Source organism: Parus major, chromosome 1A, assembly GCF_001522545.3.
Source record: "Parus major isolate Abel chromosome 1A, Parus_major1.1, whole genome shotgun sequence".
NCBI classification, from domain to species: Eukaryota; Metazoa; Chordata; class Aves; order Passeriformes; family Paridae; genus Parus; species Parus major.
The window spans coordinates 63,636,790-63,660,724 of NC_031773.1; the positions used below are offsets into that span (position 1 = coordinate 63,636,790).

Below are 23,935 nucleotides of genomic sequence, written 5' to 3' on the forward strand. Positions count from 1 at the left end.
TGGTGGCTGGCACTGCCACACGTCCCGGCAGGACAGGGGGTGTGAGGCCACCAACAAAGAGGGAAGAAGGAGAAGAAGCAGCAGCTCTGTCTGGGTGATGGCGAGATTCCCTGCAACCTATGGTGAGGCAGCATTGCCCTGCAGCCCACTGAGGGTGTGGGGATGCAGAAATCCGCCTGCAGCCTATGAAGTAGCCCACACCAGAGCAGGGGGTTGGAGGAGAGAAGCTGTAACCCTACGGGGAACCTGCAATGGAGCAGGTTCCTGGAAAGACTTGTAGATCTTTGGAGAGAGTAGCTGGAGCAGGTTTGTTGGCAGGAACTGTGACCCTGCTGGGGACCCACACTGGAACAGCCTGTTCCTGAAGGACTGACCCTATGGAAAGGACCCACACTGGAACAGTTCATAAAGAGCTGCATCTCATGGGAAAGACCCACATTGGAGAAGTTCATGGAGAACAGTATCCTATATTAGGGACCACACGCTGGAGCAAGAGGACGAGTGTGACAGGGAAAGAATGGCAGAGGTGAGTGATGAACTGACCACAGCCTTCATTTCCTGTCCCACTGTGCTGCTCAGGGGGTCAACAGGGAGAAATTGGGGTTGAATTGGATCCAAAGAAGAAAGGGCTGAGGGAAGGTGCTTTAAGATCCAGGATTTTTTCTTACTATCCTATGTTAAGGCATGTGTTGCAACAAACCCATGAGAGCAATCCACACCCTCAGGGCCTGGAGAACACCACTAGAGATTGCTGACAATAAAGGCAAAGGGACAGGTCCTCGTTCGGGTATCTGAAGACTGTTTATTCAAAGGATCCAGGGATGAGAACAGCCTGGAACGACTTCAGGGACGAGAACAGGATCGGGCAAAGGGCACAGTGTTAAACACAGGGAAAAAGGGGCGAGTCTGGGGGTCTAGGTCCAATAGGGACAAGGGAAAGTGGTGCAGGGGCGTGACTAAAGACCAGGAGAACCAGTGGGATAAGAGGGGTGGAGCAATGAGCCAAATAGAGTCCATGGGGGTTAAGGGAAGGAAAGATGTTCTAGGAGGGGTTTATAAATGGTAAACAGGGGCTGAACAAGGGTGATATAAATGTTTACAAACTATTAGAATACCAGAACCCAAAAGCTAATAACATGTGGCTGAAAAGCCCTGTGGGAATACAATTTTCCTCGCCCTAATCTAGAGGGGCGTCTCTCTTCTCTTGTGTCATCCCCTCCAGGGTTGAGACATTTTGGTAACAGGCTCCTGGGCCTCCACAATCCTACTCTGATTTGATTGGTAAAAAAATTAGCTAACTTCCCTGGGTTGAGTCTGCTTTACCCATGATAGTAACTGGTGAGGGATCTCTCCTTGCCCTTAGGTTGACCATGAGCCTTTTGTTATATTTTACTTGCTGTGTTCAGCTGAGAAAAAGAATGATTAGTGACTTGTTGGTCACCTGACATCCAGCCAGGGTCAAACCCACCACATGTCACCTCTGTTTTTTGTGATTGCCGTGTACACTTTGTTCTCCTTTCTTTCCACTTTACCGAGTCTTGCTTTTTTCTAAATTCATTAACATAGTTTCTTAATTTGGCATATTATGTAATATCCCAAGCAACCAACAAATGGTGATGAAAAAGTTAGTAATTTGGTTTATTGTTTTTGTTCGACACACCTTTGTGGTAAGTGTATTATTTACATTACCATGGCTGAGTGATAGCTGAGGTGCATATTTTGTGTCTCATTTGGAGATTTTTCTTTGGTTTCATTATTCTGACCTTGAAAGTCAGTCTGTTGCTCTTTCTCTTACTCAAAGATTGTCTTGATTTGAAAGGCAGGTGTCTGCCAAGGAAGGCAGGAACCTCTCTTAGAATGGTAAATATGACTCTCTTCCCTCCAAATTATTATGACTTTGAAATTAAGGGTGTTCTAGGCAAAGACATGGGAAAAGGAGTAGCAGTTCTTTGCTAGTACGTATATGTATAAGGAGGCAAACAAACAGAACACAAACCCAGTGCCAGCCCTCTCTCGGCCGCAGGCACTTTCCCCTTGGGTGCAGTTCCGGGCACGGCCTGCAGGGGCGCTGGTGGCTCCCGGCCGGGCAGGGCGGGTGCGATGATTCCCCCGCGGCTGCAGGGGGCGCTGTGGCGCGAGCTCAGCCGCCTTTCTGCACGCGGTAATGGCGGGCGGGATGGAAAAGGCGCTGCCTTTGCAAACCCACGGGGGCAGCCGGTCCCGGTGCCCCTCTGCATGGCGAGATGGGCTGTAGCAGGAACCTCGGAGCCACAGCTGGAATGGCAGCGACGAGCAGACCCCGAAGCAGCAAACGAAATGTATCAGAAACTCCGCAGCTGTAGCAGGAGCCGCGGGTGTCCCGGCAGGCAGGGGATGTGGGGTTACAGCGCAGTGAAAAACCCGGAGCAGTGGCAGAGAAGCGGTGGGGCTGGGCAGCAGCAGCCAGGCTCTCGAACATGGCCGGGAAAGGCTCCCTTGAAGGGGCTCTGGAGCTTCGGGTCCCGGGTTTTCCCCTGAGGCACCCCAGTAGATGGTGAGGGTCCTTTTAGTGAGCTCAGGTGTTAATAAGGTCCCAGTCCAGTGGCTGCTCCTACAAGCAAAGGCTCACCCATGGTAAGGAAGAAGCCGTACAGGGCTGGGCTCTGGCAGTGGCAGTGAATTCTCCCCGCTGGAAGCAACAGCTCAACCTTTCTCCTCCAACAGCAAGAGAGTGAGGGGAACCCAGCCCAGCACAGCCCCTCAGCGCCAGCCAAAATTTCACAGTTACTCTGCCCTTCCCAAGAGAAAAGCCCTCAGGTAAGAGAGAAGACATCTGCATGCTTCCCCCTCCTCCTCCGGGGCCAGATCTTTTGTTCTCTTAAGTATCAGTAGTTACTGTTTCTTAGCAACATATGGGACAAAATTCCATGAGAGAAGGAAGCAAAAGGAAAAATCCTAACCCCCAACAAAAGCTCTCCTCTTTGGTCTCCCAAAGAATGGGAGTTAACATCCCTAAATTATTTTTGGTAGGGGAAAACATTGATGCTAGATTTAGTAAGAGATGTATTTTGATTGTTATTTTGTCTAGTAAAAGTTGTGTAATACTGTTTTGCTGACTTCTCTGCTTGTTTGTCTCTTTTAGCAAGGAGGTCCCATTACACATCTCCCTTATAGAGATAACAGAAAGTTTGATGTGTTGTCATTAGGGAAAAGAATACCAACTTAAGCCTTGTTCCTAACAATTACCCTATTCCAAAGAGTAACTTTCTCCTTATCATCAGAGATTTTTAAACACAAAATTTGAGGGAGTTTTTATATTGTATATTCATGAAATGTGCTCTGTGATCTTTCTTAAAAACAAAACTTAACTGGTTCTTTCCACAGCTCATCTAACACCAGCTAGGAAGTGTAAGAGATGGGTAAAGTGATGGTGTGCTCTCACAATTAAGAGATGAATATTATGTTTATGTTAAGAGAAGATATATTGATATATTATTGTGATTTGTTGCGCATAGCCTTGGTCGTCGGGACATGTGGAGGGAGGCCGTGTACCTTTGCCCCTTGCATGGGGAATTTGGGAGGAAGGCAGGGCTGTTACTAGGAGGCGTGGCATGGCAACACCTGACCTCCAATCAAGTTGCAAGAAAGCAGTCTCCACCAAGGGATGGTGAAGAAGAGTTGATTGGCAGACTTTGGGTGGGGCCAGGGTTGCCTGATGCAACACCAAAGGTATAAAAGCAGGAGCAGCTATTTTTGTGCGTGGGCATGTGGCTGTTGGTTATGGTGATGCCCAGTGCTGCTCCTTCTCCTTGTTCAGTCTTTTGTTGTATTTTGTTAAGGTTTCTAATAAACCTTTGAAATTTTAAAAAGTGAGGGTTGTTTCTCACAGGAGAAAGTCTGGTGCTGTCTTTGCTGAAATGCCATTGCATTTGTCTTCTCATCTCAGTAATCATGAGCTACGCTATGAATGGACTTCATTTGAATTAGGGATAATTAAGATAAGGGCTGCTGCAAAATCTGTCACCTGTTTCTTCATCCATCATCCACACAGCTGAGGCCACTTCTGGGGCTCTGTAGGTAGAGCATGAATCCATTGCCTTTCCCCACAAGAGGAGAGATGCTCTTCTGGCAGCCAGACTGGCTGGAGATTCAACACAATGCGTATAACTAATAAGTGTCAGAAATGAGACAAATTATAAACTTCAGAATTCTTTAGGAAAGGAGAGCAAGCATTTTTGGAAGATAATTTTGAACTAAATGTTAAAATGAGTACTCTAAGGAAATCAACATTTAAGGGTGCTTCATTTGATGTCTGAATTATTTGAAACTGCTCTTTGCTTTTGTCACAAATATTCCAAGAAAACAGTATTCATAGCTATTGTACAAGACATTTTCTAAGTCCTTGTGATTCAAGTATAAAAAAAGGAAACATTATGGTTTGCTCTCATCTTTTACTTTATTTTTCATAATCTAAGATAATAAAGCCCTCATTTCACATCTAGAAATACTTGAAATTACATGTTTTACAGGTAGGAAAAAAGACTTAGCAGCAGTTAAGCTATTATTTTCACTAAGCCAAATAACAGGCTTTAATAAAAAGCCTCTTCTTAGCTGTGTTGTCCATTATTAACATGACTACATCAGTCCTGTAATATTCTTATTCTGAAGGACTCTTGATGGTGCTTTTTTCCTCATGAGAGTGTTGATCTGTGTGTTAGTACCTGGTCCTGACTGATGTGCCAGTTGTGCCTGTCCATGGAAAGCCACTTTTTCTCCAACCAGCCTCTGACAGCTGATGCACTTGGGTCAGTCATCCCTGTGCTAAGTGCATGACAACTTAAATAATCTTCCTAAAAATACTGTGTGCTGTGCACCTGGGATTGCAAATGCTTTGGATGTTCAGTGTATTTGTGAAGATAAAAGAAGCATTTAATACTAACTGAAGGGATCATTAGTGCTGGGGCAGTTGTCTGCATTAACCATAGCTGAAATATACACCGAATATTTTTAATGCAAAACCTTTAATTTTGTTTAACATTGCTGTCTCCACACAACCTTGGGGTGAAGAGAGCATTTTATGTTAAAGTGTAGAGCCTGCTGATTCTCATCCTCTCCAAGTTCAGCAGCCTTCAGATCAGAAACCTGCCAGAGTTTGTGCTGGAGTGCTCAGTAGCTTCCTTAAACCAATTTACTTAATCTTTGTAGCCAGAAGAGAGCAGAACACAAGAGAAAGATGTTTTAATGCAATAAAAGAGCTACATGCCTGTCTTTCTTACCCTAAGACCACTGCTCTGTGGTGCAGAGTGAAAGAAATTTTGCTTCTTCAGATCCCACAGCAGAATCAATGTGCTTTATTCTCTGTGGAATTTCTTTAGGGAGATTATTTTAATCTGACTTCAGATTGTAATTGTTGCTGTTCTTTTGGCTCAGTTTGCTCCCAGATTGGCAAAATCAGCTGTGTTAGCATAGCTTGTAGTCTGTCATAGGCTAGAGATTATTACATATATTACTTAACTGTTGGGGCTTGATCTTATTTCAGCAATTACTGCTTTCTCCCTCAGAATTATTTTCAGCTAGATCCTTCTCCAGACCTGGCCAAGACTGCAGTCTCAGAACTGCTGAAGCTGCAGTAATCTCTCAAACTGATGAGGACAATGTTGGGAGGAGTACAGAAGAGTTAGAGCAGGAGTGAATACTCATCTCTTGGTCACCAAATCTACTGTTTCCAGGAAATAAATTAGACACACCTTGAAAGCAGCATCATCCAAGGGAAGTCCAAAGATCTTTCAGTGACCCATCCAGAGTGGTGTGGGGAGGAAGAGCCAGCTGGCACTTCGTCAGTTTTTCTGTGTGAATCAGTTTTGTGTGTTATACTTTTTGTTATTAATATTGTTGCTGTTGCAGTTCAATTTTCTTACCTCATTCCTGCTTTCAGTAAATTGTTCTTATCTCAACCTGTAATTTTTATCTTTTTATCCTGCAATTCTCAATGCCATCCCCACAGTGGGAAAAGGCAGAAGAATGGGAGAGTGAGCAAGCAGTGTCTGGTTTGGGAGAGTCTTGGGGAGGGGGGTACTTACCTGGGGAGTGCCATCCCTAAAACAGACACCTATAAAATACAGTATCACAATCACCAATAATAAAAATTAACTTTATTTCTTTATTTATTTATTTATTATTATTATTATTAACTTCAGCCTATGCAAAGTACGAAGTTATTGACTAAACTGGTCCTTTCTCTCTTACATGTAACCAAGTGCCATTGAGAAGGGACTACTCAGAGGTTCCATTGTGTTTTGATAAACATCTTGTCTCAAGGTGAGTGGGTTCTTACAGAATGCTGTTTATGACTTTTATTCCCCTTAAGGACATATCCCGCAATAAACTGATGGAAAATGTTACATTTTTATGTCAATTGTGAAATTTTCAGTGTCATTGGTGGTGTTGCTGTCAGTCCAGAAAGAGTTTTGAAAGCACCAGGGAGTTTTGTGTATGGAGTATGTTTTCTATGAATGCAAATTTCACTAGTTGAATTGCAAGAATTTCCATAGTTGTTAGGGTTTTATGAGTCAAACTGTAACACCACTGAGTAACAACACATGACTGGAAGAAATTTTTTTTTCCTTCTGGAGTAACATACTTAGTGTATTAAGGAAAATTGACCTAGCTCTTGGATCTGCAGCAGAATAAAAAAACACATTGACCACAACTTTTCAGTGCTCATCTTAGAAGCCAAAACTGTAAGTGGACAGGCTCACGTGTTTGTCACTTGCTCTATATATGTATATAGAGTGGCCATTTCCACTGGCTTTTAGCTAGTTTAAGGAAGGTGTTTCTGTACACAAGGTATTGAGCTGGGTCTTGGCCATTTCATCATCTGAAATTGTGGTGGTAATTTTTTTCTGCTAGGAAATAAAGAATGGGATGGCCATATATGTACCTATACAGAGATTAAGTGATGGTATAATCATGACATGAAATGTATGAAATGGTGCTTTCTTTCTATTTTTCCTATCCTGAAAGGTTTAAAGACAAGATTTTCAGTGTATGATTGCAAATTTTCTGGGTACTCCTTTGATAGAAAGTAGCTCACAGCTGAGTCTTCTGCCCATAAAGTGAAGAGATTTATGGATTACATTATGTTGCCTCTTAGCAGAGTAAAGTTATTTTCCCTTGTCTGAAAACCAAGTACATTTATTTATAAAGCCCAGTCTCTCTCTTCATATCCTCAGTATAACTGTGCTGTAACTGCCCTTGTGAAATAATACAAAAGGAATTTCCCAAGTAAACTTAATTGCATCAATTAACCAAAGAAAAGCAAATTCACTGGTTGAAGAACAGCTATTTTCTGCAGCTTTTCACACAACTGCTCTGGGAATAGATGTAAAAAAATGATTAAAATATCCCATGGCTGCAATTAATTTTTTTCTATTGCTTACACTTCCCTGTAATACTGTGTAGTATTGTCATATTCATGTTACTTTGAGAGAGGTTCAGTTTATTTCTTTCAAAAAGTTGGTAAGATATTTAGAGTAAATCAGTTTTGTGCTGTTGGCAGTTGGGTGGAAGGATTTGCTATAACAAGCATCTCCCATGGCACAGCATGAAGTAGGAGGGCAGATTTCTGAAATACAAACCTTGTCCTTCAAGAAGCCAGACAACAATGCATGAAAGAGACCTTTTTCATCCTTGCAGTGGAATGGTGAAAAGGAAAGTTACAAGCCCATTTCTTTCAGCATTTGCACTTCTAGAGTAAGGGGAAGCACCATGAGTGCATTGCAAGCTGGAGTCTGCTGGACAGCTGTGATGCTTCTTCCACAGGGCCTCCATGTTCCTCTGTTCTGCCTAAAATTCTCGTATGGCTGAAATTCTTGTAATTCTGTTCAGCCAGAAATTTTTGTATGGGTGAAATTCTCATTATTGTCTTCAGCCAGATTTTTTCATGAAGTTTATATAGTATCTCAACCTGTGCATTCATGGCACATATAATTTTCACAAGACTGGGACTGCAGGCTTTTTGTGGATCATAGCTACTGTCAGTGGGAGTGTTAAAGCTCTAAATTCTGTCAAACTTCTGATACAATTCTGACCATAACAGTCCAAGCTTCCAGAACCTGTTCAAAAGAAATTTGAAGTGCTGTGAAAGCTACAGGTTCCTCAGGCATAGCCAGGAGAGGCTTGTATGTAGTTACTTGCCAAAATGACTGTGTTCAGCTGCATACTGAAAGCCTGGAAGTGGCCTTTCTGCCAAAGATGACTTGGAATTCAACTGATCAAAACATAAGTGCTAAGGTAAACACTCCTACCCAGTCATTTATTCCTTTCAAATGCTGACAATAAGGAATGTTCTAAGAATTACTCAGTTGTAGTCTCCAGAAAAGACAACAATGGGCCATAAACATAGTTGAATTTGCCTTTTTGGCTATTTAGACTGTTTTTTAGGGGACAGCAAACTGGGTCAGGCATTGCATTACTACGTATGAGTAAGCCTTTATTTTTGCTTGTTCTCTAAAGCCTCCTGGAAAACTGTACCAGGGGTGTTAAATCATTGCATCTATTTCTAAACAGCTTACACCTATTTCTGTAAGCCTTCCTTAGCTTCTGTTTGTTTGCTTGTTTTTAATTTCAGTCCAATTTGAGATCTGGAATTTAATTTCTGGATCGCTGTTTCCTTCAGCAAATAATGTACTGAAGCCACGCTGGGAAATATGCTGCAGTTTGATCAAAGCAATTTTCTCTGCATCTCACCCCAGATGAACTAGAGCTTTGAAAAATATTTCTGGCAGGTCATTTACCTTTAGTATGTTAGAATTTTGTTCAAAAATACGTTGTGGTACTTCTGCCTGTTTGTTGCCCAAAATTGTCTGAGTACTTTTATAAAATTCATGTCAAATCAAGGGTCACTGGAAAGTTGGCATCCTTGATTGCCTTCTTCGATGTGTATTAAGGAGCCCAGTCTGTGTTGCATTACTTTTGCTCTCCTAGTGGACTATAGAAACTTTCATGGAAGAGTGGAAGAAAATGGGATTTCAAAGGAACAAAATGAATCCTGATTTCAGTATATATATTCCTGAAATACTTTTGATATTGGTTCTCAACTTGCTGATAAGAAACACTACTAGTACAATCACTCCTGGCAGATGAACAATAGAAAAGGAAATTCAAAGTTTTAATCCAAACACATATAAATATAAATTCAGTCTAGCCAATGTCAGTTACTGCTCGATAATCTTTGTCCAGGCTGATGTGACCATGGGACTTCAGTCTTCTGATTTTATTAATGTAATTATTTAAGCCTTATTTCTTTCCTTTAATTGGCTAAAAGTATTGTGAAGAATGTGTTACACAAAAGTGTAATTTCATTATAGTAGGAACTGATTAAAAAATAAAAGGAGTATGAATCTGGTCAAGAATATTTATTCTGAAAATCAGTATTTTGACATGGTCAATACACATTGACAAGGATAAAATTTAAATACAAAACAGTGATTAAGTTCTAGATTATGAGTTAATTTTCAGATCAATACAATTCCCATTGATGACAGTGGTAGTCTTTGCATTTATTTCAGTATTCAGTAAATTCAGTCTCCTAAGCAGCAGTACCTTTTAAACTCATAAAACTGGCCTGACACATCATTTGTGTCCAGATTTCCTGCTGTCTTTGAGGTGTTATACCTATCCAGACTTGGAATTGTGTTTGAAATTCTGCTGATGTTTTTTTGGGGTTTGCTTTTGGGGGGGGGGTTTGTTTGTTTTGATCTTGTTATACCTCTGTGTGTTGTTTTAGTCCTCATTACTAAACTCATTTATTTCAGAAGTTTTAACTTTTTTTGAGTCTCCAGCTTTTAGGTTATTATCATATGCATAAAAACAAGAGTTGGTCTGAATCACTGAAGACTGAAAAGGTTTTTAAAGGCATTGGAGAGGGCAGAGGAGAATGCTGAACACTTCTCATGAGGGAAATCAAGAAGGACCTTGTGTGCAGGCTGCAGGGTGGGTTTTGTGCCGGGAGCAGGGAGACAAATATACATTCTATGTGTGAGAATACATGAACACTTGGCTCTAATGAGCAAAAGACACCTGCACACTTGGAGTCCCTCCACAGAAGTTGGAAGGTTGGGGTTGATTTATTGAATGTTTGTTGGTATTAAAATAAATTGTGACTTCTCAAATAAGGCTTATTCCTTGGCGTAGGACAGTAGTACCTGGGAGAGAACATGATAGTGTCAGACTAACTGTATGTAAGGTAGGGCAACACCTTTAAATTCAATCCCTGCAATAAATTCCAATACCCATATCAGGTATGTGTTTATATACATATATATAGGCCATATCTTTATGTGTGTCTGTATTTACCAATGTAATTTTTTTGTTTCTTTTGGCTTACCAGACATGTTGTAATGTCTCAGAAGTTACTGTTATGATATACATCATTTAAAAAAAAAACCAACAATTTTTAACATACATTACCCAATATATTAAGGGGGCTTGTAAAGACCAGGGACACTCCACTGCATACATGTGAGTTTCAATAGTTAAAGAAACTGGATAATTTACTGAATAAAAAGAATATATATGTCTGATTTTTGCTACTGCTCAGAGTTGGACTTGATGATCCTTGTGAGTCCCTTCCAGCACAGAATGTCTATAATAATGGTTCTATTGTTCTGGTCTTCTGCGTGCTGGATGAATTGCTAGCACATGAAATATGAAAAATTAGGTGTGATAAAGCAGAATTCTGCCCCTACACTCCACCTTTTAGCTTCAACAAAAATACTCTGAAATATTATTGAAATCATTAATTGTTTTGCATTCCCTCTTTACAAATACTGCCTGTCTTGGTAGGACAAGATTAACTAACTCGTGATGGTGTCACTGATGCTTGAGAAACGTCTGGATGGAAAGCACTGTGTATTTGTGTCCCATTCTGTGGCATCATGGAGGGCTTGTCCTAAAAAGACAAGCAATGTCTCGTAAAAGAAAAAGGGACTGTTGTGGAAAAACAGTAAGATCAATTTCTGAGAATTAAGCAGCATATAAAAAACTTCTATCTCTTGGCTTAAATTTTCAGCACTGTCTTATATTCCTCAGAGCAGTTCAGAAGGGAGCCATTTCCTCCTTGTTTTCTGAGTCCCTGAAGATTGAGTAATGGATGAGAATAAAAACATTCTGATGGCAAGAAACTTACAATGGGATCATTGTCAGATTGATACCTCAAGGGCTCTACTGGGGGCCATTGTCATGCCTGTTTCCTTTCTGCTAATGAGTGGATCCAGCTCTCACTGAGGTTCAGGAGAGATCAGTGTAACAACCCAAGAGCTCACAGTGGCTCATCTTTCTTGTCAGCCTCCCATACTCACTGTGACAAAGTGAAAGGCTTTGGAAAAACTAGACTCATTCAATTTAATTGAACTAAATGGATAATAGGACACTTATTAAGCATAAAAACAGAGTACTCTGCTGGCTTTTCCAAAGACTACAGCTTTGTCATTTGATAATAAACATTCACTTAGGAGTCTATTCTTTTTTTGTGTGCCTTGGGATTTTTAAGATATATTACTCACATCAGTATTAATGGGAATTGTGCAAGTAAACCCTAGGAATTCAGAAAAATAAAACCCAAGACCTTTGTAATCCTAGCAACCAAAAGCCTTGAATAACTGAGAATCTATAATTGATTCTATTATGGGCCAATCTTGGGTGGGAAAAAGAGCTCCATGTATAAATAAAACTCACCCACTTAAGGACAAATTCTACAGTCCTAGCTTCACCTAGACAGTAACTTGCTCTTCAAACGATCTGAGTCTGTCCAGTTATCCCAGCTTTTTGTGGAGTAAAAGGGAACTCAGAATAAAGCAGTATGAATCTCCTGCTTCTCAGTCTGAAACCTTCATATATGTTTCCTATATAGGAATGTATATATTCATATACATGCCTATGTAGGGAAACTTGCCCTGTTGGCATCATTCAGAAATATAGTTTCCAACATGAGGAATCATGCTGAAATGATGAATTTTAAGTCAATGTTTAATTTCAATGATATGAAAGTACTGGTAAGACTGGTATTTTTGCCTTTCCAGTTCAGCTCTGCATAGATTCAATAACACTCATTTTGCAGTTTATGGGTGCCTTTTATCCTCAAAAAGCTTTTCAAATATTCAACCATATTTTCTTGTCATTTAATATGTTTAATTGTTTGGTATAACATTAATTGTTTGGTATAACCCAGACCTAGGTGTGAAAACATCAGAGTTCACAGCACTTGTAAATTGGACAAGGCCACAAAGAGGTGATTACTTGTTAACATTTGTCTTATGGAGAAGTATTTCAGCAGGACAATACTGGTATCATCAAAATTTACATGATGAGACCAACCTTACAGTAAAAGAATTCCAACTTCTAGTGGTTTTTATCCTGCCATTTCTGTTTTTAGAGGTAGAAAAACTGTGGGAGGAACATGGATGTAAATTGCTCTAGTCTGAAAAGTGAGTGGAAGTAGGAGCAGAATTAACATTCAGTAACCACTGCTGCCCTTCAAGAAAGCATCTCACGGCCCTTCAGAGTAACTTGTTTCTTGTGAACCCAGCTGGCAATTAAAATGGAAGTCCTGGAGTGAAGAAGGAACCAAGGAAAAGGAAAGGTAGTGAATCTCTGCATTCTTGTTGTATTAGTATGTGGGGAACAGAGAGATTTGCCTGTTTTGTCCCCTCACTTGGTTATTGCAGTTAGCTAAAGAAATATCCTACTTGTTCCTCGTGGTTTCCTTATTAATTTGGTAGAGTACTTCGTGAATTTCCTTTGCCCTTCTAAGAGAGTAGGGATTTTCCTGAATGGATCAGTACACACCTCCTCACAGCTGCAGCGAAATTTCAGTCCTTTGGGGCCACCTGTGATAATGGTAGGAACAAACCCAGGATCCATCAAGCACTGAGTTAGCTTTTCTTTAGTTACATCTATCTCAAATAGACAGTCTCTGGGTATGAAAAAAAAACAAACATTGCTTAAGAAAGCAGCTCAATATACATATAATGTGCCCCATTCCCAACTCATTTACCTTTATGTAATCAGAAACAAGCTCATTAATGTAGAACAGAGTTATGTCAAAGTAGAGCCAAGATGATAGGAGGAATCAGCCTATTACTTTTGGGATGTTATCTTTTCTTAAAGAGAGGAGTTTGCCTAATAAAGTTGCTACTTTGTAGCTGAAAATGATGCTTTAGGAAGACTTTCAGCAAGGCTGCTGCCTGTTTGATTTCTATTTGTACTAGGATCTTCTGAATGCCTGCAATAACCCTCTCTTCATTTTTCCCTGATTGGGAACATTCTGGGCATTCCACTAGATGGCTGCAGGGAAAGCAGTTTTGCAAGGAGCAGAAACATGTAGCTCTTGGTATCCAGAGAAAATCTGTCAGGGATTTTTGTCTTTTCTTTCCAAGTTCACTCTCTGACTATGTGATGCAGCTGAACTTCTCAAGCCAAAAAGCCATGTTCAGTGGGGTTGGAGAACTGCCTTATTGCAGACTACAGCAAATTCAACATGATGATCCATTTGATCCTGTTTTCATTCAGTGACACTGTGAGTGCCAAGACTGGAGCTTTATCCTGAGTGTTGTGGGCAGTGGGCCTTATCATGGGCCCCTGTAACATGCAGATATCAAACCAGGTGTGGCTTTGCACAGGTTACACTACACAGGGTGTTTGGCCACAGTGCTACAGGAGCTGAAACGTTCTGTGCCTGACTTGGTCACCTGCAGCACTGAGGTCCAGTGGCTCTTAAACAAATATCACTTTGTTTCCATCAGATTAAGCAGGGCACCTTATTCCAGCTTTGCCCCAGCTGCAGGAGGACAGAGAATACTTGCTGTAGAATAAAAACCTGCCTGGACTGTTGCCAGTGGTTCCTGAATATATGTAAAATCAGAGAGTGAACTTACTAGGGCAGCATTTTGAGTTATAGGGCAGTGGTGGTTTGATCTTGGTGTAGAAGACCAAAGTCCCTGCCTTGTTGCTTTTTTGTTTTTCAGAACCAGCATAACTTGAAATTCATGGATATTGGAGAGTCTTAGCTGGGACCAGTGAGATGCAGCCAGTAAGATTTTCTGATGTTTCTTTTAGCCAACAGCTGTGCATAGAAAATTTATTTTAATTTTATCAACTGGTTAGGCTTTTATTATTGTGGCTTTTCCTACAGGACTCCAGCACATGAAGGAAGGATCAGTATTTGCATTCAGTAAATTAGGAGAATAGAAGTATTTCCCAGTGATGGGGCTTCCTCAAGGCCTTCCTGCCTATCTGTGGCAGATCTGTGAAAAATGAAGATAAAAATCCCATGAATCCCAAAAAAGGTAATGAAATGGGGAGACCCAGCTGCCAGATCTCTGGGGTTTTGGTGTGTGGCTTTGGTTGGAGGGAGTATTGTAACTAATGTAAGTGGAAAAATTCCTACAATCTCCTTTACTGGCTTTACATATGCAGCACAGGATGTAAAAATGCCGATGCCCTAGAGAAGGCTCTTTTTAAAACCCCTTCTTTTTACCTAAACATCATAATAAATCTGGAATTTGCTCTCCAAAAAATGAAGAATGAAAATAATAACCCAAAAATAATCAGAAATTGGTGCTGTACTGTAAACAAAAAAAAAAGCCCACAGTGAAATGATGGAAAAATCCTGCATAAACTTGATCACCCAACATTTTCTACATTTCTACATTGTTTTCTACATTTCATATAATATTTTAAATCAAGACAATCAGATATAAGTCTGTAATGAAAGTTATACTAGCATATCAGTCTTAATTCTGATTTATGTTAACCAAGATTTGGCCATATCATGGAGTGTGGCTCTTTGCCCATTCCCCTATCTAACTGCAACAACAGAACCAAAACTCCCCTCACAAACCAAATTTTTAGTCAGTTTTATGCATTTATTCCTTCTACCCCAATGTATCTTTCTGCTCTGCACTTTCTGCATCTCTGATTATTACAATTTCTATTATGTTTTAGGTACAGTCTTAGTCAGGATACAACCCTCTGCTTTCTTTTACTGTAAATTAGTGCAGTATTTTGTGTGGGAACATATATAGGTGTAGAGATAGAAACAGTCATCTTAAAGTTCACAAAATGAATGTAAGTCAGACTTTTCTGCAGTTCAATATATTTATGAAGGACAACCTACCATTTTTGTTGCAGCTTCAGTTAAGCTGTGTGGGAATGTAGTTCTACTGTGCCAAGTAGTTTCTGACATATCCATTACTTTAACAAAAGTCTATTCTGTAGCTTATGTACAGCTTGAGAATGAAGGGAGAGAGTAGTGCCTGCTGCATCATCCAGCTCTGGGTACTGCATGAAATCCTCTTTTTTGGAAACTCATGGTCACCATTAAGGTTTTTCTTGCCCAAATTCTAGTCCTTCCTTGCCTGTTATCTGTGTCTGTGATTTAGACAGCAGGTGTGTGTCCTGGGGTAGGGCCTGGCAGTGTGGGGGCAGGCAAGGGATGAATGGGACTGGTGTGTGGACTAGAGAGTGAGTGCCCATGCTCCAGCAGCAGCATTTCCCTCCAGTTTACCAGGATGTCTGACACTTCCTGCTATCACTTCACCTAACACACTCTTCCAGCCCAGCAGCATAAATTCAGTATCACAAGAGCCTCTTTTTACCCCAATTTACCTTTTTGGACTTGTCAACAAGCAAGGGCTCTGTATGGTCAACTCCTGCATTGCTTTGTATCCCCTGCCATTTAAGAGCATCTTTCCTGTAATTCTTTAAGGAAGCCCTCACCCTCCTGTAAAGATACTTTTTCTTAGAGTACAAATTGATATCTTTAGGAGCCAAGTGTGGGAAACAAAACACAAGTTGTAGTTCAACTATAAATTAAAATCAGTATTCCAAGGAATAACTCTGTTTGTGTATGGGACTCTGTTTACTTGCAGTAACATTGTGAGGAATCAGATATTCTAATTGACGCTTTCCCTGTGGCATGTCTAGTATTTTTAAGTGTCAGCCCTAGGGATGTCAGCCACAGTTGTGAGGCACCAGATTTATACATAGGATTGACTTAGTCCTTCTCCTCAAGCCCTTGACCATCTCATAACTTTCAACTCTTCAGCTGAGAACTGTGGGTTCTCAGTAATCAGGAGATGAAAATGAAGGGGCCATAAAGGGAAGGGGTGTTTTACCTTGGAGACTTGGTTTTCCTTCCTAGCTTCCTCAAGGCATCCATTGAACTACTTTGGAAATCTCTGAACCTCACTTTGCCTCAGCTGCTCCATCTATATGCACTTGTCTCTTAAGTCTCTTCAAAATCAGGTAATGATAGTCTAAGCGTGGGCTGTTGATGCTGAGCACACAGTGATGCTGTTAAACTCTAAAATAATTTTGTTGCTCTTACCAGTTCATCTTGGAATTACTGGCATGGTAAATCTGTATATCCCATGACTAATTTACAATAACTGGAACTGAAACATGTACAAATTGTTACTTTCCCAGCTCTGGTTCACAAAGATGTGAAATGCAGAATGACCACACCAATGTTTCAGATCAATTGATCAGCAGCAAAAAGGTGGGGAGCTGAAGTGCTCTTGTCCATTATGCAGAGATAGTAACTTTTTTGCTTTTTTTTTGCAAAAAAGACAATAACTTTTTGCTCCCCAAAAGCAGCAAAAAGTCAGCTTTAAATTAACCACTGCCCAGGCAAAAACCTGACTTTGCATAAGTCTTAATGATGTTGTGCAGAGGAGCTGAGCAGCACAGTTGACTCTTCTGTGAGAAGAGTCTTCCCAGGTTGGCATGGAGGGTGAGGAGCTCCAAGCTGCTCCCATGGATGGGAGCCAAGAGAAGGACCTGCACTAATTCCTGCTAATTGCCTCTTAGCAGGCATGGCTCTGTGTGGGCTGCTCAAGAAAAAGCCACCTTCAAAAGTCAGCTCCAGCAGAAAAAAAAAATCAAATTCCACAGCACTAAGGACACCCAAACATGAAATTTGTATTCACTGGCCAACAACAGTCACTGTTAGACCACCCACCACTTCTCCTGTGTCACAGGTAATCAAGGGCTGGTCAAAGCTTGGTGCACTGGCAGTGGTTTTTCTGCTGCCTGTATTTTTCCCTCACTGTGCACAGGGGACTGCTATGGGAGAGATGGGAATGCAATCAGAAGCTGCACAAAGTGTATCAAGGAATACAGCCAGGGCAGCCAGTATTCTCTTTACTTGTTGCAGCTCTGTGAGGAGAATCATAATCTCTGTGTATATGTGGAAAAAAGGTCCCAACAAAAAACCTACAGTGATAGAATAACTTGCAAAAGGCAGGAAATTCAGAGCTCACATGGCAGCCCTGCACTCCCTGTGCAGCTCAGAGAGTCAGACTAGCTCAGCTAGCACTGGGGGATTTCAGCCACAGAAGGAAGTTCAAATGCTCTCTCAGCAGATGCCTGCTGTTTGGAGAATCTCCACCCAAATGCTTGCCTACTGAGTAGTTAAATTTGACAAGCAGCTTTCGTCCCTATTTCTGTGCTACTTTTCATCAGCTTAGTGTATATCCCTCTTGTTGCTGTACTGCCTTGTTTTGATAACTTCATTTCTTTAGCCTGCCTGTCCCCTTGTTCTGCTTCCAAGTGCTCTGTTTCCCAGATTCCTTCCAATACATTTTGTAGCACTAGAGAAATTCTTTAATTTCCATAGGACTCTGCTGCTCTCTGCTCACCAAAGGAGCATCTGAACAGATTCACTCTTGTATCAGCTGCTGAAGTTTGTTTATTTGGCACCCAGGAGAGGTGAAAACAGAAATGATAGGATTTTCCATGTCTTCTGAAAAAGTTTAGTTTGAATATCAGTCTCATGCCTAAATTTTGTCCTAATTTATGTAAGACTGTAAGTCCCACTTTTGCTTCTTTCTGATGTTACTAGTTCTCAGTATGGGCTGCAGTAAGACTGATAGTGAAAGAACCTGAATTCTCTACAGTAGAATTTGTAGCTTATCATATTCAATAATATGAAAGTAAGTTATAAAGTTTAAACCATTTATCTAAATTAATAGGGAAATAAAGCTATGGTGAAAGATGATAAAACACATAAAGATAATTCAATATTTAATATCTTACATCCTGCTGGACTGAATTTATTAATGAGGTTTAGATCTAAATGCTATCCTGTCTCGGGTGGGACAAGTCAACTCTTTTCCTATGACACAATACCTATAATGATGGAAGAATCTTTCCAATCTAAATAAATTTGAAGCTTAGCAAGAACATAATTGCCATGTACCTAGCCATGTGCATTCCTGTAATTTGGTCCAAGATCAATTTCCCAGAGTAGGTGAAAATTTGTGGATTAACACACAGACATGCAGACACACACACATGCTACAAAGGCTAGATCTCTGCAAATAACTTGTTTCCTTCTCAAAGTGCAAGCAAGCTATAAAAAGAATAGTTTGGAGACAAAGAAACCAAGCAATGTTAATGTCAAGATGCCACTATAAAGAGATACTTTAGTTAAAACAGAAAACTTTTATATGTGACTTCATGTCTTCATGATTAAATTTACTTCCAGCAAAACTCTAAGACCAGTCTGAACTGATTAAAGGAAGTTCTACTTGGAATTTCTTCTGGCTAAAACAAGTTAATTGTAATCAGAATTTCAATCACTTCTTCAAAAACTTCTGTTTCTTGAGTGAAGAATTTATAAAAATTAATAAAAATAATCTGCTTTGTTCATGTCACAATCAAATGGCAAAACATGACCAAATATCACCCACACATAGAGGAGGGCAAGGAAAACTTCTGAGTGTTCCAACAGGAAGGGTTTAATGTAGAGTTTTGGGGAAATGAAAGTACTGATAATCACCTCAAAATTGTAAATAACCTCCTTGAAAGCAGATGTCAGTTAAGCAGAGAATTTAATCAGAAAAATAAGTGTTACTTTAAAGACATTTTTGGGATTTAAAAATAAAAGGGAGAAAAAAGCAAATAAGTTTAGATAAAGTTTTCAGAGAAAAATTCAATGCTTCCATTTTTGATACAGTTGTAATTCCAGGGGAGAGAAGCTGCAGTCCACAAAAAATTGTACTTAAAAATAAATTTCTTGTTGAAAACTTGCTTTGATTATTTTTCTTTTTCTTAAGAGTTCCTAGCTGGCTTGGTAGAAATAGCTATATTCTAAATATGTGAGACAGTTAAAAACCCCAAAATTTTGACAACATAAAAAATACTGAAAGATGTTGATTTACAAAAAGCTATATAAAATCATCTTCCTTTGAAAAATTATGGCCAGCTGTATTTAGTATGCCTTAATTATGCATTTGATCCAGAATGTCATTCATCCTGCTTTCCCCAGCTGATTTCTGACTGAGCATCTCAATAGTAACTGGGTCAGCTATATTTTTAGTGTGAATTGAAAGAGAGAATAAGTTTTGATCCCTAAGGAAAATTTTGAATGTATTTAGTTTAGGCTGTGAGAAGAAGTTTGAGGTGAAGGAACCAAGCATGCAAACATATAGAAATTTATTTGTAGTGGAAGAATTTATATAGGACAAGAGAAAATGATCTGCATTGCTGCAGTTATTCTGCATGTCAGTGCTCCTTGTTTTGAGGAACCATCTTGCTGTTAGCAGCTCTTGGGAACATATTCCAGTATGTGGGCAGCATTCAGAGAAAATTCAATGGTAAAAAAAAAAAAGATGGAACAAACTACTGGTTACTGCTTTGAAATTCCCTCTCCCATGCCCAAGATTTGAAAAGTCACACCAGAGCCTTGCCTGCATTAGTGAGGAGGAAGATCCCTCTCCAAGACATGGTTATTTTTTCCCACACCTTGCCAGAGGATAACAAGACAAAGAAATGGATCTGAAGAGGGCACCAGCAAGACAAATAGAAAAGCGAAAGTTAGGGAGGTCTAATCACACTGTTATTTTTGATGGACTGTTGATTTATTCTTTCATTTAAATCCTTGCCTGTTTGGGAACCAGATCAATTTAAAATAAGGAAACACTTAAAGAATGTAACACTATGAAGAGATTTCCCCTTTTTCCGCTTCCTTTATATCCTCAAATTATTTTCACTGGAGTGTGCACCTGAGAACTGTCAAGTACCAGGACCCCAGGCATTCTTCTAGGGAATACTTTTGCTAGAAGCATGAAGTTTTATAAGCTGAACTGCGAACTCAAATAAGCTCTGGTTCTCACTTGGGTGGGCATTAAGTGTGAGCTGGTTAAGTACAATCTGTTTTACAGCCCTTTTGAGGAGCTTGTAAGTCCCCAGAGCTGTGAGATTCTCCTCTAACCCATGGGATGCTTTGGGGAGAGATTTCCCTGCTGCTGGTGCTGTGGTGATCACACCTGGGTTCAGCTCACCACAGGAGCAGAAATTTCTCTTTTGTGATTATCTTCATCAGTTCAGGCTTATTAAGTTTATTCTGGCCTGTGAGTGTTTATTAAGCCTCGGCTGGCTGCTTTGAGAGGTATTGTTATTTCTCACACAGAAAGAAACACTTTATTGTGAGGTGAATCTGCTTCTCCTGGTCCCTCAAGATTTCACACATGAAATTTGAAATTTGGCCCTTTCAAATCAAAGACTTGAACATGGCACTGTAAGATAGTTCACATCTCTTCTTGCAATTCACCCAAATTAAACCAGAAAATGTAACAAATCCATATAAACTGTGAAGAAAGGATGAAAAGTCTGAGTGACATTGGCCCCAAAAGTGCCTTTGTTTGGAAATTTCTGATTATGCCATTTCTGCCCACTTACATAAGCTGGGTGACACTGCTACAGAACAGACAAAGCATCTGTCTTGGATATTTTTAAAAATGCCAATTTAGGAAAAGTGTGATTAGTGTTTATGTTTTTTTATAAGTAGAAAGGCTAGATGTGAGTCACTGGCTGGGTTGTTCCAATCCTGCAGGTGTTCAGGAGCAGACAGGATGTTCTCTGTTTCTGCTGCTGAATGTTGGGTGTTGAGAAATGGCTTTACTGAAGGAGTCTCTACAAGTGCTATCTCCTGGGATGGCTTTGTTCTGGGGGCTTGTGTTAATTCAGGACTGAACTTGTCTTTGTGCCTGTCATAGCAGCATGGATGTGATGCCAGCTGGGCAGTGAAAAACATCTCCATTAAATTCAGCTTCTCCCTGTTTCCTTAGCAGGGCAGCACAGCATCTCAGCTGGGAGTGCAGCTCCTCCTTGGACATCTCTGCTCACCTCATGTGTGCATCCTTGTGCAGCCATGCAGCTGCCAGGTATTGGAGGGCACAGCCCTGGAGCAGATGCTCATGCCTGAAATCTGATGGCAGAAACTGCAATTGTCTTATCTTGTTATCTTCACAAATACATAACAATGCTTTTACCATCCTGCATCCAGATATTGTACTGGAAATAAGGTGTAGCCTGCTGCTAGAAACTGGGGTTACATTCCATCAACTTCAGTGTAATAAAAACATTTATTTCAGCGTGTTTATGTGATCCTTAAAAGGCAACCTTCTAACACTAATAGCAGCAACTTGTGCCTACAACTGTGCTTCAGCTGGAGCCATTATTTATTAGCTCCCCTGAAAACAACCCCTGCCAAGACTACACCAGGAAACTTATTGCTGACTTTCAAGAGAAAAATGGGGAGCACTGCACTCTCAGTGACAAGATGAAAGATTTAGCAGGAATGTGTAAGATCCAAAGAGACAAAGTCTCTGAGTGGCCTCTTTCCCCTGCTCAATGGCTAGTCAATGGCTTTCTGATATTCTAGATGGGAAACCTGCACTGGTGAGCAAATACCACCCGGCAGGGTGAAAATCTTATTGATGCCCTGATCCAAAGGTAATTTAAATGAATTTTAGAGCAAGAACTACAGAATTACACTTTAGCAAAGTTTTAATTGGATTTGGATGCAGGTCTAAAGGGGCCACTTTTGTGGGAGGTGTTTTACCTGCTGTGCTTTTTCTGTTTTGGTTTGATTTTTGTTTTCTGTCTCCGACCTGCTGAGTGTGATACTGGAATTTTGAACACAACCTGGTTGTCATCTCTAGTGTCAGACATAGGATATTCCTGAGTCTGCCCATGTGAAATCTGTGCTGGTGAGTATCACACACATAAACAGATACACAGGCTGCACTAAAAAGCATCACCAGGGTTATAAAATCGAATAAAGACATAATAAAAAACAAAAGCAATGTAGTTCCATGTTACTGGTGTATACTCAAGGGAATTTTTCTGTCTTCTTCACAGTAGGTTTTTTGACTTTAATAATGTCCTTTTAATATATTTATGAAACTGCTCAAGTTTTTTTTTAGTAGCAGATTAAACCAAAACAAAATTCTATTGCTTAGCGTTGTACTCATAGTCAGTTTGATCATTAACAAGGGAGAAACTTCTCTGGTTTTCCTAGGATGTGAGCTCTCTTCCATCCCATCCTAGAAGACAGCATCATGTGCTTTTTAATTTCTCGTGCTTCCAGCCATGTTATGAACATTTTCCTAGGGAAGGCACTTGGCTTGTGCAGCTGAAGAAAAGGAGACTGAGGGGAGACCTCATTGCTCTTCATCATCATCGAGGGGCAGTGGAGGGGCAGCTCTGATCTTGGTCTCTGTTACCAAGGACAGAAACTGAGGGAACAGCTGGAGCTGTGTCAGGGGAGGTTTAGGCTGGATATCAGGGAAAGGTTCTTCCCCCAGAGGGTGCTCAGGCACTGAACAGGCTGCTCAGGGAATGGTCACAGCCCCAAGACTGCCAGAGCTCCAGGAGGATTTGGACAATGGTCTCAGGTACAGGGTGGGATTGCTGGGGTATCCTGGGCAGGACCAGGAGCTGGACTCAGTGGTCCTGGTGGGTCCTTTCCATCTCAGGTATTCTGATTCCTGGCTTTGGGTCACCAATATCTGTGTCTTAGCCATCTCCACCTAATTTTAATTTCCCAGCCTCTTCTAGTCTTATTTTCTGCACCCTCAACCCAGTCACAGATTTCCTCTGAGCCCCAGTTCCTGGTTCATTAGCCAGTGTCCTCTCCCATCTGAGTTTCCAGTCATGCTGGGTAAGTGTGCTTCAGGGTACCATTTCCAAGCACTTTTCCTGAGATCTTTGCTTAAACTTGCAGTCTCAGGGAGACTGCTTTGTCTCTCCTACATCAGTCTCAGTGAGGATAAAGCAGTTAAAGAAATGAGCTGTGAAGCCTAGAAAGAATTGTCCATATATGTACAAACCAATTTTTTAGAGATTTTGCAACTGGGCCAAGTTTTGCCAAAACTTTGTGTTCCCCACAAAAGGCTTTTGTTCCATGAAGGAAGCTGTCTCCCAAAAATTTCAGGATATGAATCATAAGGAAGGATTTAGGCACTGCTCAACAAAGGGAGCATTAAGTTTGTGTGTTTACTTTTCCCAGGGTAAGGCCACATATTTTCCCATTGTTTATTTTTACAGGAAGAGTGGATTCCCTTGGACTGAAACAAAATTAAACCAATTGAAGAAAAACACCCTGCATGGTGTCTAAGCCCGATAACTGGAGTGGTAAAACTCCCCTGAAACACTTGGAGTTTGGCAAAGTCATAAGTAGAGAAAACAACCTCAAAATGTCAAATATTGACTAGAAATTAGGCAGTACTATCAGCTCCACCTCTAAAGTTACCAGGTCACCAGGACACCAGAGGGTAAAAGGATATCTTGGTTTGGAAGACAGGTGTCTGCTAGGAAGAGCAGGAGCCTCCCTTGGAATGAAAAATGTAAATCCCCTCCCTCTGAATTATTATAATTTTGACATCAAGGGGCTCTCGGGCAGAGATCTGGGGATAGGAATAACAGTTCTTTACTAGTATGTATAACAAGGCACACAAACAACAATAACTACAGCATTAACAACCAAACAGAACCAGGACCCCGTGACAGCTTTCTCAGCTGAGACAGGAAGGGATGGAGGAGAGGCTTTGCTTCACAAACCCCTCGGGCAGTCAGTCCTGGTGCTCCTGCAGGGCTCTGAGGAACACTC

General features: G+C 40.7%; 2 long non-coding RNA genes across 2 annotated transcripts in view; both read left to right on the plus strand.

Moving 5' to 3' along the window:
• Positions 1 to 19,136, plus strand: part of LOC107204696 — a 44,156-nt gene extending 25,020 nt beyond the window's left edge. Inside the window, exons 4-7 of the long non-coding RNA XR_004497501.1 lie at positions 5,541 to 6,297; positions 12,413 to 12,619; positions 14,004 to 14,068; positions 14,171 to 19,136. This is a non-coding gene — a long non-coding RNA (uncharacterized LOC107204696). The remainder of the gene's footprint in view (positions 1 to 5,540; positions 6,298 to 12,412; positions 12,620 to 14,003; positions 14,069 to 14,170) is intronic.
• Positions 71 to 3,848, plus strand: LOC117244424. The gene is made up of 2 exons (XR_004497503.1): positions 71 to 2,796; positions 3,495 to 3,848. It is a non-coding gene; the product is annotated as an uncharacterized LOC117244424 (long non-coding RNA).
• Positions 19,137 to 23,935: the final 4,799 nt, after the last annotated feature.